This window comes from Apium graveolens, unplaced genomic scaffold (genome assembly GCF_009905375.1).
Source record: "Apium graveolens cultivar Ventura unplaced genomic scaffold, ASM990537v1 ctg8553, whole genome shotgun sequence".
Classification (NCBI taxonomy): Eukaryota; Viridiplantae; Streptophyta; class Magnoliopsida; order Apiales; family Apiaceae; genus Apium; species Apium graveolens.
In genome coordinates this window covers 10,684-17,872 of record NW_027421273.1, presented here as the reverse complement: position 1 = coordinate 17,872, position 7,189 = coordinate 10,684, and positions in this window count along the sequence as shown.

Sequence of the window (7,189 nt, the reverse complement as noted above, 5' to 3'; positions counted from 1 at the left end):
AAATAAATTGAAAAACATAATAAGTTATAATAATAAATGTTTTGTGATAATTTGAGAATTTACTGAAAATAAATAATATAATATAATAATTTGTTCACGGGACCCGAGCCCTGAACCTGTAGAAATTGTTAAAATAAGGAATATAAAAGTTCAAATATAATAAGCTGTTGACGGGGTTCGAACCCTGAATCCATGAGAGCAATTTAAATATTAATATAATAATATTTTATTATTGCATTCAACGGTTTTCATCTATCTGATTTTAGATCTGACGGTTGTTATTTGTCGTATCAAATAACTGTACCGAGCAACTGACTACCTTTCAATAAAGGTCGATAGAAGATATATTGGCAAACAAACTAAAAGCATAGATAGTTAGGCTCCACTGGTATAGGTTCCTATCAACTGGTATTCTTTTGCTCCGTAAGCTTGACCACAAAGTGTTTCCGGTGCACTTGCCATCCCTAGAGCCGTGCCCGATGGTGTTTCAAGTGTTTGACGGAATATGATCCTAAAATTTTTAAGGGCACATTTGCTAGATGCAAGTGTACTATAAATATTTTTTCTTTGTTTGAAAAAATAAAAACATTGTATAACTTTCTTTTCTAATAAAAAAATATACAAATAAAAGAAAGGTTAGAAAATAATAAATAATAAATAATTATAAATTATAATCTTTAGCAAAATTATAAAAAAAATATTTTAATAAGAATATTAATCTTTTTGATAAGTACTATATACTACTAATCTTGATAATAAAATACAAGGGTAATAGTAATTTTTCTTAAATAACTTGTACATTATATTACTTTTTATAATTTAAATAATACAGATTTTAGGTATTTAGTTTATTTTAAATTATAATAATATTTATATATTAATAAAAGATTAAGTTTGAAATATTAATAAATAAATTAATGTTTATATATAGATGTAAATAAGTTTACATATGAATTAAATATCATGTGATTATCTTCTTATTTATAATTATTTTATCTTACTCTTATGTACTTGTAATATTTTTTAAATTTTAAATTAACACTATATTAAAAATTTAAATTTTGGATTAATTTTTAATATTTTATGTATTTGCTATTGTTTTTTGTTGTTAAGACTTGGGACACATATTTTTTAATTTTGTACAGGGCACCTGAAATCTCAGGCACGGCTCTGGCCATCCCATGCTAAAATAGAATTTAAATTGATGGAGGAAACTGACTTTAATATCAATTAAAATTAGAATTGACTCACCAACATCAATTAGAATTAAAATAAATAGGTAAGGGTAGATAAGTAATTTCAGCAAGTACTGACCGACCGACTCCCAAATTTTTAATGTTTCGTCTATTATAATATATTAGCCTATTACCCGTGCGATGCACGGATTCCTTTTAACACTTGAATGATTTTTAATAATATAACTCTATCTTTAAATTATTATATTTTGATATATAGTTTCAATAGTTGAAAAATAAATTGAAAAACATAATAAGTTATAATAATAAATGTTTTGTGATAATTTGAGAATTTACTGAAAATAAATAATATAATATAATAATTTGTTCACGGGACCCGAGCCCTGAACCTGTAGAAATTGTTAAAATAAGGAATATAAAAGTTCAAATATAATAAGCTGTTGACGGGGTTCGAACCCTGAATCCATGAGAGCAATTTAAATATTAATATAATAATATTTTATTATTGCATTCAACGGTTTTCATCTATCTGATTTTAGATCTGACGGTTGTTATTTGTCGTATCAAATAACTGTACCGAGCAACTGACTACCTTTCAATAAAGGTCGATAGAAGATATATTGGCAAACAAACTAAAAGCATAGATAGTTAGGCTCCACTGGTATAGGTTCCTATCAACTGGTATTCTTTTGCTCCGTAAGCTTGACCACAAAGTGTTTCCGGTGCACTTGCCATCCCTAGAGCCGTGCCCGATGGTGTTTCAAGTGTTTGACGGAATATGATCCTAAAATTTTTAAGGGCACATTTGCTAGATGCAAGTGTACATAAATATTTTTTCTTTGTTTGAAAAAATAAAAACATTGTATAACTTTCTTTTCTAATAAAAAAATATACAAATAAAAGAAAGGTTAGAAAATAATAAATAATAAATAATTATAAATTATAATCTTTAGCAAAATTATAAAAAAAATATTTTAATAAGAATATTAATCTTTTTGATAAGTACTATATACTACTAATCTTGATAATAAAATACAAGGGTAATAGTAATTTTTCTTAAATAACTTGTACATTATATTACTTTTTATAATTTAAATAATACAGATTTTAGGTATTTAGTTTATTTTAAATTATAATAATATTTATATATTAATAAAAGATTAAGTTTGAAATATTAATAAATAAATTAATGTTTATATATAGATGTAAATAAGTTTACATATGAATTAAATATCATGTGATTATCTTCTTATTTATAATTATTTTATCTTACTCTTATGTACTTGTAATATTTTTTAAATTTTAAATTAACACTATATTAAAAATTTAAATTTTGGATTAATTTTTAATATTTTATGTATTTGCTATTGTTTTTTGTTGTTAAGACTTGGGACACATATTTTTTAATTTTGTACAGGGCACCTGAAATCTCAGGCACGGCTCTGGCCATCCCATGCTAAAATAGAATTTAAATTGATGGAGGAAACTGACTTTAATATCAATTAAAATTAGAATTGACTCACCAACATCAATTAGAATTAAAATAAATAGGTAAGGGTAGATAAGTAATTTCAGCAAGTACTGACCGACCGACTCCCAAATTTTTAATGTTTCGTCTATTATAATATATTAGCCTATTACCCGTGCGATGCACGGATTCCTTTTAACACTTGAATGATTTTTAATAATATAACTCTATCTTTAAATTATTATATTTTGATATATAGTTTCAATAGTTGAAAAATAAATTGAAAAACATAATAAGTTATAATAATAAATGTTTTGTGATAATTTGAGAATTTACTGAAAATAAATAATATAATATAATAATTTGTTCACGGGACCCGAGCCCTGAACCTGTAGAAATTGTTAAAATAAGGAATATAAAAGTTCAAATATAATAAGCTGTTGACGGGGTTCGAACCCTGAATCCATGAGAGCAATTTAAATATTAATATAATAATATTTTATTATTGCATTCAACGGTTTTCATCTATCTGATTTTAGATCTGACGGTTGTTATTTGTCGTATCAAATAACTGTACCGAGCAACTGACTACCTTTCAATAAAGGTCGATAGAAGATATATTGGCAAACAAACTAAAAGCATAGATAGTTAGGCTCCACTGGTATAGGTTCCTATCAACTGGTATTCTTTTGCTCCGTAAGCTTGACCACAAAGTGTTTCCGGTGCACTTGCCATCCCTAGAGCCGTGCCCGATGGTGTTTCAAGTGTTTGACGGAATATGATCCTAAAATTTTTAAGGGCACATTTGCTAGATGCAAGTGTATATAAATATTTTTTCTTTGTTTGAAAAAATAAAAACATTGTATAACTTTCTTTTCTAATAAAAAAATATACAAATAAAAGAAAGGTTAGAAAATAATAAATAATAAATAATTATAAATTATAATATTTAGCAAAATTATAAAAAAAATATTTTAATAAAATATTAATCTTTTTGATAAGTACTATATACTACTAATCTTGATAATAAAATACAAGGGTAATAGTAATTTTTCTTAAATAACTTGTACATTATATTACTTTTTAAAATTTAAATAATACAGATTTTAGGTATTTAGTTTATTTTAAATTATAATAATATTTATATATTAATAAAAGATTAAGTTTGAAATATTAATAAATAAATTAATGTTTATATATAGATGTAAATAAGTTTACATATGAATTAAATATCATGTGATTATCTTCTTATTTATAATTATTTTATCTTACTCTTATGTACTTGTAATATTTTTTAAATTTTAAATTAACACTATATTAAAAATTTAAATTTTGGATTAATTTTTAATATTTTATGTATTTGCTATTGTTTTTTGTTGTTAAGACTTGGGACACATATTTTTTAATTTTGTACAGGGCACCTGAAATCTCAGGCACGGCTCTGGCCATCCCATGCTAAAATAGAATTTAAATTGATGGAGGAAACTGACTTTAATATCAATTAAAATTAGAATTGACTCACCAACATCAATTAGAATTAAAATAAATAGGTAAGGGTAGATAAGTAATTTCAGCAAGTACTGACCGACCGACTCCCAAATTTTTAATGTTTCGTCTATTATAATATATTAGCCTATTACCCGTGCGATGCACGGATTCCTTTTAACACTTGAATGATTTTTAATAATATAACTCTATCTTTAAATTATTATATTTTGATATATAGTTTCAATAGTTGAAAAATAAATTGAAAAACATAATAAGTTATAATAATAAATGTTTTGTGATAATTTGAGACTTTACTGAAAATAAATAATATAATATAATAATTTGTTCACGGGACCCGAGCCCTGAACCTGTAGAAATTGTTAAAATAAGGAATATAAAAGTTCAAATATAATAAGCTGTTGACGGGGTTCGAACCCTGAATCCATGAGAGCAATTTAAATATTAATATAATAATATTTTATTATTGCATTCAACGGTTTTCATCTATCTGATTTTAGATCTGACGGTTGTTATTTGTCGTATCAAATAACTGTACCGAGCAACTGACTACCTTTCAATAAAGGTCGATAGAAGATATATTGGCAAACAAACTAAAAGCATAGATAGTTAGGCTCCACTGGTATAGGTTCCTATCAACTGGTATTCTTTTGCTCCGTAAGCTTGACCACAAAGTGTTTCCGGTGCACTTGCCATCCCTAGAGCCGTGCCGGATGGTGTTTCAAGTGTTTGACGGAATATGATCCTAAAATTTTTAAGGGCACATTTGCTAGATGCAAGTGTATATAAATATTTTTTCTTTGTTTGAAAAAATAAAAACATTGTATAACTTTCTTTTCTAATAAAAAAATATACAAATAAAAGAAAGGTTAGAAAATAATAAATAATAAATAATTATAAATTATAATCTTTAGCAAAATTATAAAAAAAATATTTTAATAAGAATATTAATCTTTTTGATAAGTACTATATACTACTAATCTTGATAATAAAATACAAGGGTAATAGTAATTTTTCTTAAATAACTTGTACATTATATTACTTTTTAAAATTTAAATAATACAGATTTTAGGTATTTAGTTTATTTTAAATTATAATAATATTTATATATTAATAAAAGATTAAGTTTGAAATATTAATAAATAAATTAATGTTTATATATAGATGTAAATAAGTTTACATATGAATTAAATATCATGTGATTATCTTCTTATTTATAATTATTTTATCTTACTCTTATGTACTTGTAATATTTTTTAAATTTTAAATTAACACTATATTAAAAATTTAAATTTTGGATTAATTTTTAATATTTTATGTATTTGCTATTGTTTTTTGTTGTTAAGACTTGGGACACATATTTTTTAATTTTGTACAGGGCACCTGAAATCTCAGGCACGGCTCTGGCCATCCCATGCTAAAATAGAATTTAAATTGATGGAGGAAACTGACTTTAATATCAATTAAAATTAGAATTGACTCACCAACATCAATTAGAATTAAAATAAATAGGTAAGGGTAGATAAGTAATTTCAGCAAGTACTGACCGACCGACTCCCAAATTTTTAATGTTTCGTCTATTATAATATATTAGCCTATTACCCGTGCGATGCACGGATTCCTTTTAACACTTGAATGATTTTTAATAATATAACTCTATCTTTAAATTATTATATTTTGATATATAGTTTCAATAGTTGAAAAATAAATTGAAAAACATAATAAGTTATAATAATAAATGTTTTGTGATAATTTGAGAATTTACTGAAAATAAATAATATAATATAATAATTTGTTCACGGGACCCGAGCCCTGAACCTGTAGAAATTGTTAAAATAAGGAATATAAAAGTTCAAATATAATAAGCTGTTGACGGGGTTCGAACCCTGAATCCATGAGAGCAATTTAAATATTAATATAATAATATTTTATTATTGCATTCAACGGTTTTCATCTATCTGATTTTAGATCTGACGGTTGTTATTTGTCGTATCAAATAACTGTACCGAGCAACTGACTACCTTTCAATAAAGGTCGATAGAAGATATATTGGCAAACAAACTAAAAGCATAGATAGTTAGGCTCCACTGGTATAGGTTCCTATCAACTGGTATTCTTTTGCTCCGTAAGCTTGACCACAAAGTGTTTCCGGTGCACTTGCCATCCCTAGAGCCGTGCCCGATGGTGTTTCAAGTGTTTGACGGAATATGATCCTAAAATTTTTAAGGGCACATTTGCTAGATGCAAGTGTACATAAATATTTTTTCTTTGTTTGAAAAAATAAAAACATTGTATAACTTTCTTTTCTAATAAAAAAATATACAAATAAAAGAAAGGTTAGAAAATAATAAATAATAAATAATTATAATTATAATCTTTAGCAAAATTATAAAAAAAATATTTTAATAAGAATATTAATCTTTTTGATAAGTACTATATACTACTAATCTTGATAATAAAATACAAGGGTAATAGTAATTTTTCTTAAATAACTTGTACATTATATTACTTTTTATAATTTAAATAATACAGATTTTAGGTATTTAGTTTATTTTAAATTATAATAATATTTATATATTAATAAAAGATTAAGTTTGAAATATTAATAAATAAATTAATGTTTATATATAGATGTAAATAAGTTTACATATGAATTAAATATCATGTGATTATCTTCTTATTTATAATTATTTTATCTTACTCTTATGTACTTGTAATATTTTTTAAATTTTAAATTAACACTATATTAAAAATTTAAATTTTGGATTAATTTTTAATATTTTATGTATTTGCTATTGTTTTTTGTTGTTAAGACTTGGGACACATATTTTTTAATTTTGTACAGGGCACCTGAAATCTCAGGCACGGCTCTGGCCATCCCATGCTAAAATAGAATTTAAATTGATGGAGGAAACTGACTTTAATATCAATTAAAATTAGAATTGACTCACCAACATCAATTAGAATTAAAATAAATAGGTAAGGGTAGATAAGTAATTTCAGCAAGTACTGACCGACC